The sequence below is a fragment of the Lingula anatina genome, chromosome 1 (genome assembly GCF_051362555.1).
Source record: "Lingula anatina isolate TDL-2025a chromosome 1, LinAna3.0, whole genome shotgun sequence".
In the NCBI taxonomy this organism is placed as follows: Eukaryota; Metazoa; Brachiopoda; class Lingulata; order Lingulida; family Lingulidae; genus Lingula; species Lingula anatina.
Genome location: NC_141767.1, coordinates 33,565,602 through 33,579,104, shown reverse-complemented (window position 1 = coordinate 33,579,104; position 13,503 = coordinate 33,565,602). Strand labels below are relative to the sequence as shown.

General features: G+C 37.1%; 1 long non-coding RNA gene across 1 annotated transcript; it reads left to right on the top strand.

Annotated features, from left to right (window-relative positions):
• Positions 1 to 5,954, top strand: LOC147764288 (uncharacterized). The gene is made up of 3 exons (XR_015332211.1): positions 1 to 3,996; positions 4,737 to 4,809; positions 5,878 to 5,954. It is a non-coding gene; the product is annotated as an uncharacterized LOC147764288 (long non-coding RNA).
• The last annotated feature ends 7,549 nt before the right edge of the window (positions 5,955 to 13,503 follow it).

Below are 13,503 nucleotides of genomic sequence, written 5' to 3'. Positions count from 1 at the left end.
CTTAGACTGTTATAGTTATGTTACTTTATGATATTTCTACTTGGTCGACTTTCATCTTATGCGTTCTACAGATTATTAATCACAGTATTAACATAGTGCACTGACAATCATTGTGAATGGGTGATAACAGCAACGTACATTCCTCGCACATACAATGTATCTGTTACGCGAACGTTGTGTCTTTATATAATCTATTTCAGATCATTTTACGTCCAAATTATCTTTCAGCTAACATCCCAGGGCCTCTTTACACAATTTCTATGATACGTGGTATGTGTAATAGTGTAATGTGGAATGTGGGAACGTATTATTTCTACGCTGTTAAAGCCGAAGACATGCCTTCGGGTGAGTCCAGGTCATTTTCCGTGTAAATGATTTCGTCCACATTAGACCTGCGGCTGCGACTAAGAACTCAGATTTATCTTGTAGATTGCAACCTGCGAGTTAAAACGCGCTTTCAATAATTCGACATGGAGGGCGCACGCTCCACGCGTCTGTCTTAAATGATGCTTTATATTGCTTGTCGTTCTCTCTTTTCTTTAAGTCCAAAATGCTTGGCAACCCATTATTTTGTCCTTATGGATATTATTGCAAATAGATTGCGCTGTTTCTATATTCGGACCGCCGTTAATGACCAGTCTGACGTAAGAACATGCTGAACACGATTAGTAGACACATCTCGGGATAATTGAACTTGTCAGAGGAATGTCTTGATATAATTTGAATCAATAATAACCGTTTCATTCTTTGTCGTTAACTTAGTGCAAATGCTTATGAAGTGACAACAGAGAAGGATTCTTTGTGCTTTGTGTGTATGTCTCTAATATCTGATTTCCAAGATCCGAAGAATTGGTGGATTGCGAAAATTACATCTTATGTTATGAGAGAGAGAGGGAGAGAGAGAGAGAGATGAGCAGACGGACGGACCGGACAGACAGATCTATCAAGTAATATTAGCAAAACCACGACATCTGTCTTGAACCTCAAAAATAATTTCCACGTCCAACCAGCCATGCTTACATAACGCACAAATGTTCTCAAGAGTTCACACGTGTAAGCACACCCGTCTCATCACCGCGGCACCACGCGATGATTGATGTACATCCACCAGCGGTAGATATGAACGGACTGGACACCTTTGTTTATACACACATTAATCACTTCATCGGATGTTAATTGGGCAGGTAATGAGGGGATATTAACACATCTTGCGAACGGTAGAGCATTCCGTTTAGCATTGATGATTAATATCAGCATCTGCGGAGCGTAATCTTCAGCTGCGCCAGTCATTTATTCCGATGGCGACTAGAAGGTAGGCGCTGGCGTAATCATTGCATGGGATCATTATTATTGGATTTTGTTTCAATTCTCATGGAAAATTAACTAATAAAAGAAATATCGGGCGCCTTAATTGTAGCAGAAAGATTTAATCACTTTTGTGTATTTGGCGGGAAGGCGATAATTGCGAATGTTTACCATACCGAGATACGGAAATGAGTAGACAAAAACGTAAGTCTGACAGGCAAGGCTGTGTTTCAACAGTATTCTAAACGATGAAAACAGTTCTTCTCCGTCTTGAATCGGTCGGAAGCGAATAACTCTAAGAAGATGTGTCAATATTCATCTTTGAATTTATTGTTATTCAGTAAAATCAAATAATCCTTGTAGTTTGGTGTTTTGACAGAAGAAGAAGAATAACTCACTTACTCTATACTAATTGTTGTATCTTCCACTACATCAATTCCGTCCAACTAAGTTAAGTATTGATCCTGGCAAAAAAAAAATCGAATAAAGAACTAAACTAAGAAACACCACAGCAGCTGAGAGCTAAGTTTGCGAATTCTTGCGTTTGGCCGATATTTTTTTTAATGACCTTTAATTTGAGCAAATTTAAACCCTTGTTACAGCGGGTTATCGACCGCTTGGAGAGTGGATTTAGTTCCACTACCACAAATAGACGTATATAACTAAAGAAACAGGCTGCATTATTTAAAGTTTATTAACAGGGGCTTTAAATTCTTAATGGCGGAGGGACTCTTATCGAACCTGTTCCCCTATTTCCTGACACTAAAAATAAAAAACATAAATAACATATCACGTTTACCACATCCGAATCTTAAAGAATTCAGTGAGGAATACAAACTATTACACACAACCACGCCCCTGCATTGGTGATCTCACGTGGTTAATCAACATCCGCCATCTAAAGACTCCACCGTCTGTGTTTTTGATATGACTACTTTTACAGATGGATCATTAGTTGTGAGTTCCCCGTATCGTCTGCCATTCTGTAGCCATGAAAGATGAAGATAACGCCAGTGTTTTTGGGGAACAGAAAACAGTAGCCGACGGTGGATGTGATGGATTATCATTGATGCTGCAACTTGTCATAACTGTTTAAGATGAAAGTCAAAGATTCGAGGAAAATACGCAGATTACCTCCAAACACAACCCGGTACAGCAGCAATTGGAATGAGATGTAATTCGATTTCTTTATTCTTATGGGAAAAGAGCTGTGTATTTCCTCTCGCCAGAATGAGCTATGGATGAAAAAGCACAAGATCTTTTAGATAACCGCCTCCTCTTAATGAACTGAAGAACCCAATTCTGAAATGATATCGTTTTAATATATCCCTCAAAACATTAAACATGGACAGTAAGAGACAGTGATTAGTCCCGCTGTGAAAAAGTCTACTCGTAATTATTTCATATATTCCCCTTCATAATTTCTCTTAATACTGACTCTCATAGGCAACGAGAAAAAAGTACAAAAAAAAAAAAAAAAAAAAAAAAAAAAAAAAAAAAAAAAAAAAAACGCACGCAAGGCGCAACCGTCCCAGGTAACGTGAAGATAAAGTTCAAAGAGAAAAACTCTCCCGTAAGGTGAATACTTTGTGTCCTTTTGTTCTTGCTTTTTTTTACTTCAATTTTTTATACATTTCAATCTTTCCCACGATTTACCACAACAAGTTGAATTCAATGTCAAAAATAAACAACTCGGATATTTCTCCAGGCCCAGAAGTATACACTTGGTGGTTTTATTTGAAAGGACAACACACACAGTCGAGGTCCCTATGTCAACTCCCATGTTGTGTCACTCTCACGTATTGTCCAATGAGGTGATCGGCGACCCCTGGCGACCCCTGGCGACCCAAGAAATATGGGTGACTTGGCAGCCTTGTCGCTAACATAACCGGACAGAGATGCTGGCAAGTGTTTATCTGTTTAGACAACATCAAAGGAGAAATATGAACGCAGTAAAAAATATTCAAGGCTCCCGGCTGTGTTCCAGGATAGTCCCACTTGGAAGATTGCCACTAGTTCATTTTTCACTTTGCGTATTAATAGAGACACCCCCATCTCCCGTTTCCACTCTTCTCAGGCTGTTGGGTATCTAAGAGGTTTTGAGTATTTTTTCAACAAGTGGTTTCTTTAACTTTATTTTTCACCGGCTTTTGGGGGATTAATACCGAACGTCTTAAAAAAAAAAAGAAATAAATTCTTCTGTAAATAGGGTCTAAATTTATGGGAACCATGCTGTCTCCTTGTAATACATGAACTTATACATGTTCATGGGAATGAAACCCATTGAACTGTTCTAATTGTATGTAAAGGGCTTTATAGCAACTAGACTATGTACCGACCGCTTCTATTTTAGCAGATGAAGATTTTAAATAAACATCATAAAGCATCATTGACCGGACCAAAATCGGGATGATACTGAGAAAGCAGTATGTTGTCTGCGTCCGGTATGCCTTTGAGCATCCACTGCATCACATGCAAAGTCCACAGTTCAAGATGTTCTTTCCGCCTTTTTTCTTACATCTGAAGAGCTCAGCAGGGTATCCACTTGTAGGTGATAGAAAGAGCATAGGATGAAAGAGGATAAAAGAGTCAAGAAGGCATTTGAAGAGGTGCAGTTTGTAGTATGAAATAGTGGGTGGAAAACAGGGCAGATGAGATAGCATGCATCTTGGATTTCAATGTTATTCTTTTGTAAGTGACGCACCTTTTTTTTATTTACCTCTTTGAAACTTATTGTGAGTGACGAAATATTTTTCTACGTGTGTCTGACAGGTGCAATTTACTGGTACCGTGTTAAAATAATTCTGTGGACTACTTTTGTGTATTATAAATGTATCTCTGCAAGTCTGGAACAAATACCCCTATTTTTGAGTGCGTGTGGATAACCAAACAAGCATGCCTTGCTTGCCGCCGTCTTTTTCTTACTTTCACTTTCTTTTTAGATTAAATCCACTTTGGAAAATTTTGAACCATTTAAAGAAAAAAAAGCAATTAACGATTCAATTGGGTTTATGCACCTCCACTTTTCTTATCATGATACTGCATTCAACCGAACCTTTCGTCCTCATCGTCCAGACTACGATGAGAAAAAGACATGAAGTCAATCTATTAGACGAAGAGTTGCCTGCGACTGCGACGTGCAGAAGTCGATAGAAAGTCGATTGCAACAAAGCAAAGGAAAGCTCTGGTGACACTGATAAAGAAATTACATTAATTAATTGAATGTGTAGCTATTCCCCATTGATGAGACGGTGGGTATCTTTTTACTCGATAGAATTGTCTTCGTAGTAATTTGATTTTCTCCGCAGAAATAACATTAGCTATTTCAGCCTAAAGAAAAGCAGGGTATTGGATGTCCATATAGTTCTACTTCCAGCTTCCGCGAGCGCTTTCTATATGAATGCCTTACTACTAACTACACTTTATTCTAGGGTCACTTGGTTCATGGTCCCCTGCGAGAACTCAAAGCTTCACCATAGGAAAGGATAAGCACGATTCTTGAAAGTAATCCCCCTTTCATATCTGATATTATGGTTTGAATAAATGCTAACACACTTGATTATTCAACTGGAAGAGAGAAAGGAATAAATGAGCGGACACTCAATTTCCTTTTTAGTAATGATAGTCATCTTTTTTATTATACTTGACAAGATTATGTTATTATTTTCGCATGGTATTTCGGTATATTTTACCAAAATGATGGGATTAATCAGTCAACAACTGGAATTTACTGAACTTTATAAGTAGCCAGAATATGGACTTGGAAAGTCAATTTTCTCGTTTGATGATAAGGAATTCGAGACAAAGAGTAATGCTCCCTGGTCGAGTCCTCCATTTCGATTGCTGCCTGATTTGTCAACTAAGATGGATAAATGAGAATCTTCTTGATCGATGCGCGGTTATTTAAAACTTGTTTTGACTATGAAATGCAGGAATATGACTTATGAATTGAGGCACTGATTCGTGTTTCATAGTATTCCCCCGCTACACCTTATATCCTCCGTTTATACTACAAGTATATACGTGTATCATCCGCAAAACTTACCCCATTCCCAGATGTGAAGTTCAAAAAGTTAGGGTGAAGCGCGTTTGCTAATTTTCTTTTTTTATGTGATAAATAGAAACAAACAAACAGAGAAGATAAGAGGACGTTACGAAGGGGGAACATGGATATGGGCAGAATCCAATCTTTTATTTCATTTTTTAAATCTTTATCAATTTATTTATTTATTTATTGTTATCTTTTTAATTGAATAACTAGATGTTCTTAACTCAAAAGGTCGCATCGAGTCGCCTCTGATACAGTCCTTGATATTTGTAGATTATACGACCACTTTTTGATTAGTTTTCGCTATATCATGTGAGACAACTTCACTGATTAGAAACTCTCGATCGTGTTTGTAGTCACTGTGAAGAAAATATTGATTTCACGTAAACTAAGCCTTTGATATTTTCTGCGTCTTTTGCTTCCACAAATCAGTTGTCTTTTTTACAGACTAAAACCAGCACTATTTCTTGTGTTTTAATTGTACTACGGCAACCGAATTTCATCATTTTATTATCTAATTTCAGTCCACACTGGCTGTGGGATATCAAAACGGATACCCGTGACTGACTATCAAGACAACAAAGACTCAAAATTATAAAAAGTTCACACACCCTTATTTTTCAACTTGTATATTCTTTTTAATAATTCATAAGGGAGAAAATGACATCATGATTTATGATGCAAAAACGTCAAAAGTACAAAAGACGCTGCATGCACACCTGTGTTTCTTCAGATAACGTGTAATATGGTGTTTTTTATCTCATCTCCGACACCTGCGAAAGATCCTTATTTTCACTCGTGGTTTTAGGCGGAAACTTCGCCGCGTGACCCGAGTGTATCTTGGTCGTGAAATGATTCTCACAAAAAGTGTGTTCTCCTCACTATAAATCATCACCGTGTTAGCCGTGCCTTGTTGTCTTCACTCTACAGATAATTCAATTTTAATTTTGTTCCTTGTCAAATGTTGAGAGATAAACAGGTGTGAGTCCTCGTTAAACAAACTTGACGTTCTGAGAGAAATAAATTGCAAGTAATGAGTGTGACACACACGCATATAGTCCGTCTGCCACCTACGAAAACCCTCTTTTTGCCATTCTATTCAGTCGCAACACAAATTGCGGTGATTGCATAATTATTTCAATTTGGCAAGTTCGCCTAAAACGAACCCATTGCGTGTCACTCATTTTCGCACAGCATTCTGTGTTTGTCGAGATCTAGAATCACGCAAAAGACCTTGGTGGTAATGATTTATTAATACATTTTTCTTATCAATTCATATTTGTTTGTCTATATATTTATGCATTTGCCTCGAATGAGTTGGTTGTAACTAGATGTATCCATAGTGATGATAAACAATACACTCTAAATAACAGCGCTCTACGCGGTTTATGAATTGCAAATACAATACCTTTGGTCTTGTTAAATTAATCTATTTACATCTAAAGACTTCGTAAAATAGTTTCGAGTGGTAAATTTTTGGAAAAAAGGAAACGACAGAAGTAAAGGGATAGTTAAACAATTTTATAAGGGGCATATAGTCAGTGTCAATACTGCTTGTTATATATATATAAGAAACTAAACCATACAGACCACATTTTGTATTTGGATATTTCATTAAAAACGGAAAAGGTAAATTTAAAGACACTGAAGACACTGGTATATTTAGAGAATTGATGAATATAGTAAACCCACAGAAAAAACATCAATATTAAGTTGGTTGGAGTGATTTTACTTCTAATCATTTTATTCAAAGGTAAATTTGAAATTTTCTTTTGCATATGCATAAAAAGCGTTTACTGTGTTCTGCAATGAGGATTACAATGCTAGAAGTAGGGCTATGTACCCAAGAGCAGTCATGTTATGAAACTGCAGTGATTACATTTTGATTGTACCAACCTGTGTTTTATTTATCTGGAAGGCTTGGTTGTATTGTGGTGGTACAAGTGCGCCAACGATTATCATACACTTACATATGCAGGCTACATTGCGGGGGCAGGTTACTGACCTGCTGTATCATTGCACAGGTCAACATACAAGTTGCACAAATTACACAATACAAAAGTTTTGTTTTAAAATATCACAAATGGTTTTACAGGAGAGATAATCTACACCGAGAGTTATGAATACTTTTAAAAAATAGATTTTAAATATCCAAAAATGTAATTAGGGAGCACAATCGTGATACCCACATATTGTTGATTGATTTAATAATAATAATAATAATAATAATAATAATACAGTTTATTGACCGCTAAATAATTCTGTTTACATACTTGTAGGCTCCCTACACAGCAAAGTTCGCGTACATTTTATTAAGATAATCACCATGTTACTCGGCAAGATCTTCATAAGACTTGGCTTGCAATTCTCGGTATGTCCAAGGGTGAAAAGGCCGAGCTACTGTGGCAGCCAAAGCGACATGAACGACATCGTTTCACGAGGCACAGAATCGCGTGCTGTGCCCGTCCTTAAAGAATGAATGAATTAAAATCGTTTCCTCTACGGACTTAGGAGAAATCATGCAAGTAAACGGTAGTCCTTTAATGTAGAATGACACAGAATACCGATTATTTGAAATAAAAAAGCAATTCAAAATGTAAATTATTTGCCATTGTCGTGACTGAGACACCGCGTCCCGTTTCATTGTTAATAAAAGACTTTAAAATAACAGTGTCCATTTCCTATTGAATTTAAACTGAGAGTAACAAGTACACTTCAAAGTGATTTCTATATGTCTGCATCCTTGTCATAGAAGAAATGAAATAAAGTAAGATTAAACAAAATTATTATTTCAGTTAGATATGCTGATTCACGATTTTACTGTGTTGCATTTCAAAGCGATGAGGTGATACGACGTGTATTAAGGTAACTATAAACCTGGAGCATTTCGACAACAAGTGAACCTTGCAATTAATTCGGGTGCATTTAAGTTTTTCATACCTCCAGCGAAGTAGACGTGAGAAACAAAACGTGCTGCACTAAACGCCAGACTTTGACAAGATGGCAGGTAGAGGTTTGAAGGTATCTCTTCAGCGAGAAGCTAAATTAACAATGAAGCTGGTTTGCGTGCGCGACAAAGGGACGCCACAATATGATTGTGGGGCATCTGTTTTTCCACACAGTAATAAAACTATTGTCTCGCCATAGTACAGAGCGGAGCCTCGGTTACTTTAGACTAGATCAACCATTTCAATACAATCCATTTCAACTTATTTAGAAATAAGAGGTCTGTCTGGATTATTTCTCCAGCGCGTTTGTTTGGTGGAGGGCGAATTACATGTTAATTTTAAGGTTCAGTTCATAAAATCACTCGGGTTAAAAGAACTGAAAAATACTCGAAATTAAGTTCGGTAAGATATTTTATCCAGTGATCTGTTTGCTTTGAAAGGAACACGGGGCCGGGATCAAGGTTGAATCGGACAATCAGGTGAGTGTCTGGCACTGTTGTCGAAACTCGAAGTGTCCCGCCCAGTGCCCGAGGATGCTCTCAAAAAATTTACATACTAGAGCGGCCTCGCCCTCTCTCGTATTAACACCATGCATTGCTATTGGCGTACACATTACAAACTCTTTGGTTGGCAGTTAACAATCAGCAGATTTTGTTTTATTGTCATATCTTAAGGGCGCAATTAACATTGTGAATATTCCGATACGGTGTTATTTGCTGTGGCATTACTGCGGATGTTCCATTGAGTGCAACAATAAAGCCAAGGGAAATATTATATGCTGAGACCGAAGATGGGAGGATAAAAACAAATATATTATTGTCAAAAATATGTGTTATCATTTCTCATCTTTTCTCCGCTTGTTTGACAAAATACCCGTTTGCTTCTACATAAAGCTCAGGAAAAACCCCAACACTCGAGCAACTCCATAACTACATACTGCAGTGATAACACTGCCCATTGCGGTTGAAAACCACTAACCAAGAACGCACAAGGCTTTATCGCGCACCTTTATAGTGTGACGAGATCTTACAACATCTTTCTGAAAAGATGTGCCAAGCCATACCTGAAATGTTGACGGTTGACGACAGTGGCATTTTAAAATGGTAGTTTCTCGCTGGGTGGTTGTCACATTAAGCTTCTTCAATGACAATAACAGTAAAACCGAATAGGCCATAGATTGACAATTGATGAGGAGGGCCTTGCCGGTAGAAATTGTTGTTTTGGGTTTTTTAATATAAAAATGGACCTATTGAGAAAATACGTTGGTCGCCACATCTGACAGAGGTCCATTAGATGCTTGTGTTTGTCGTTGTCATAATTTGCATACGTTTGATTCAGACAACTTTCAACTCAATTTGTGATTTCTACTAATTTGACCATGGATTGATATGTGCACCTGTCATTAGTTTAGTCTACCGGTACTTGTACCTACAATGTGGCCCTTAAAGTAATTTTAAACTTACAAGCAAACGCTATGGTTTTGTAGGATGTCATTAAGGCGTCATGTCCATAACATTAAAGCTTATTCATCCTAGGCTTAAATATTATCTTCAAAGAACCCATCAGACTATATTTCTAAATATTAATCAGTGCGGTAATCTGAGCTATTATCTGTTCGTATCTATAAGTATAGTTTTGAACTATGTTGAATGTCAAATGCTATACAGGTGTCAAATAATTATTGTATTACGGTGTATTATTTTCAGCACTTTTGGAGAATTTTTAACATAAATCGGTTCAGAGTACCTTTTTCCAAAAGTTAAGCAAAGCCCTCCCCCTCACTCACTCCCAAAGGAGGAAAAGACTACCCTGAGTCGGATAGAAGCATATTTTATTTACTCCATTTTATTGAGCCCCTCTGTTGATGTCCTGGATTAGTTATAGAACATTATTGATACTTATCAGAGATGCATGCACTTGTTATTGTTTCACATTTCTTATAAAAAATCAAAGTTAATGAAGACTGCTGAAGTTAAATGAAAAACTGCCAAAAATAAGGTATTTTTCCATTTTACATACCTTGAGCAATAAGCAGAATTGAAAAATTGATTCTTATTCATTCTTCAACTTCTGTAAATTTTATTATATAATTCTTATTATATTCACATGTAATCGCGTGAGAACTATAAGACACACTTGTCATCTATGCTACCTGTATATAAGCAGCCAGAATGTGGACAAAATGCACAAACACGTGAAATAATTTCGTCAAAGTCTTTCCCTCGTTCAACAAATTGCCCAGACTAAAATTAAGGAGCTACTGGTAGTAATCGATACTGTTGTCTATCTACTTGTCTTCTCTGATTGAAAAAATTAAGACCCCCGCTTTTTCCTCCTTGGTTAACCATTCGTTCATGCGGTTAAGCTTTTCTGCCGCGTTTAAGTGATGTCTTTACTGAAAGTTCAGGGAGCAAGCGCAACTCCTTTGTCCGCAGTTTTTTACCAGATTGAGCAAGTCGCGCGATTTTTTCTCTTTTTTGTAAATGCATCAATGGTTAAAAATGATCTTGAAATTAAACCTATGGATTAGTTACTCTGAGAAGTTTCTGGTTAGCCGACAATTAAACCCAATATCTCTCCTCTATTTTTACAACTAAATAACACTGGAGACACTATAGTAGACAGCTGAGCAGATAAGGGAAAAACGCTGCTTTCCTTACAAGCGACAAAACGCTACATGCGGCTTGATAGATTGCGACAACAAAAAGAGAAAACTAGATGCCCCTAAATCAAAGGAAAAATTGAAACCTAACCAGAATTACAGATAATTGCAATTAACGCAGGGTAAAAACCAACTGCGTGGAATAGATCGCAAAGATATTCCATCTTCTAAAACGCTGCGCAAAACAAACCCATAGTCATGAACCTCTTTTAGTGATTTATTGAATACCCTAAGGTGGTTTTTCTAAAGAAGAGAAGGACGAAAAATTGGTTGAGCACGAAGAAAGAATTCAATTCCTGTGGCATATATATTTTCAGATAAAAATCAACAAACACCTTGTCGAAAGATGAAAGAAAGGTTAGCCAAGCGGTGGATAAGCACGGGGGACGTCTAAAGATAATTCCCTTGACGTTTCAATCTCGCTGTACAAACGGAGAGTAAATGATATCAGATTGTAAGCACTGGGTGTAACGCGGACCATTTCTTGCACGGCTGAGGGAGATTTAGTCAAAGATCACAACCTCCTATTGAAGGGGAATCTTCTCCCTCTGTATGGCCGTTGATTGCCCAGGGAGTGTTCGGATTACGATAAGCGTAAGGTTAGATAAACATGAAAAGTATTTTGCAATTCTCAACTTCTGCTTTTATTGGTGCTTCTTCAACCCAGTCTAAGTGACAGATACGGGGAAGAAAGAAACTGGCAGCGTGAAGGTATTATTTATTGGCACATACCCCTAGGCAAAACACACACTGTGTATGTAGGCCTACCCAGGCCTCCTTTACAGAAAGAAAAAATAAATAAAACCGAAAAGAAATAATATATACTTGCTAAATGATGCCAAAAATGGTCGTCCTTTTGTACACCAAAAATAACATTCTGGAGATGGCTTCATTTCCCCCAGAAGAGCGATGAAAAATATTATCAGACGACAATAAATTCCGTGAGCGCTATTTCATCTTCATAATATCTCAAAAACTTTGAATCTCATTGCCATTTCGAAGGGGTATGTGCTAATAGTATATCTTCGCAATCAGTCACTGTAACAAGAATCTAACATAGGGGGGTCGACAGTGACAGAACACATGCTGAAGATGAAGACTATCGTCTGAAGGATCGAGTTCGCAGAGGAAAAAAAGAACATGGGACCCCTGAAATTCAACCTGAACCCACCGAAGATGATTTAGTGTTTTTGTTGTGGATTCCATACGTCCAGTCTTCCACGTTATTGTACAGTGCAAACAGTGACCGCCTAAGCATATCGGAATGGCGGAATCAACGAACCAATAATAATATATATTGACTATGAAGACTGACAGTTCTCCAGATTTCATTTTTGTTACTGATCGCATGTCTGTTTATATAAGAAATGTCTGTATGATACATTTGGCCTTCTTACTGACCCTTAAAAGGCAAAAACACATTAAAAATATAATATAGGTAGATAATATTGTATTTTGATAATGCATATCGTCAACATAATTTAATGCTCCTTTTAGGGAACTATGGACAGTATTTTCAGCTTGAGGAATTACTGCTCCAAATATTTTTGAAAAAATTTGCTTTCTTTTAATTCAATAATTTGAGCATACAATGAGTTACAAGACAGGAATGTCTCTTCGGAAATATGCACTTCAGCTTTTGATAAAAATTTTCTTTTAACTCTTGCTTGTATGAAAAATGAATGACAAAATTTTAGCAACCCACTCCCCTTCCCTCCATTCCAATAAATATCAGTTTTATCTCACGCATATATCCTTTTATTCCTTCAAAGCAATAAAACATAACACTTAGCTTTCTTTCATCTCTGGAAACATACACCACTGGGGGAAAACCCTTTAGTCCAGGCAGACAAACGGAGGTTGTGTGTCCTACCTAATTATAGTATTGACATTGCTAACAAGCCCCATCAATCAACTAGTCTAACTTCAAATGCCCTGTCAACATGTACCTTAGCAGCAGCCCCTAGGTAGCAATAGTTTTAAAAAAATGATACGACATTCACATACTGGGACTGGTGACAATGTCGAAATGAACTGGGATGCGATGTGGTGTGTGTGTGTGTGTGTGTGTGTGTGCGTGCACCTGTGTGTGTCCGTGTTATACACAGTCTCTGCACAGGGTAATGCAGTCCACACTTTTATAAGATAGCTTTACCTTGAAGCACTGGTAGTTACTTCACTTAAACAGATTTAAACAGATGACACTTACATACTTCTCATGTAGAAGAACATTTAATTTTTTATCTCCATTTAACATGTCTTATATAGGCCTGTGTATGGGCCTGTGTAAGATACACAAATAGGGCAACGTTAAAAGAAATTTAAGAAGATACAAATTTTCACAATAATAGTAGATAATCTACTTGTCTAATGAGATTTGTCACTCCACCAGCACCTTTTTTTTTTTTTGTACCAAATTGTGTTTTTCTTTTAATATACATGTTTAAAATGAAATGTCTATGTACTTAATATTGTCTAACAATGATGATATAGTCAAATTCAAATCAAGTTAATAATAAATACTACAAAAAAAAGATATT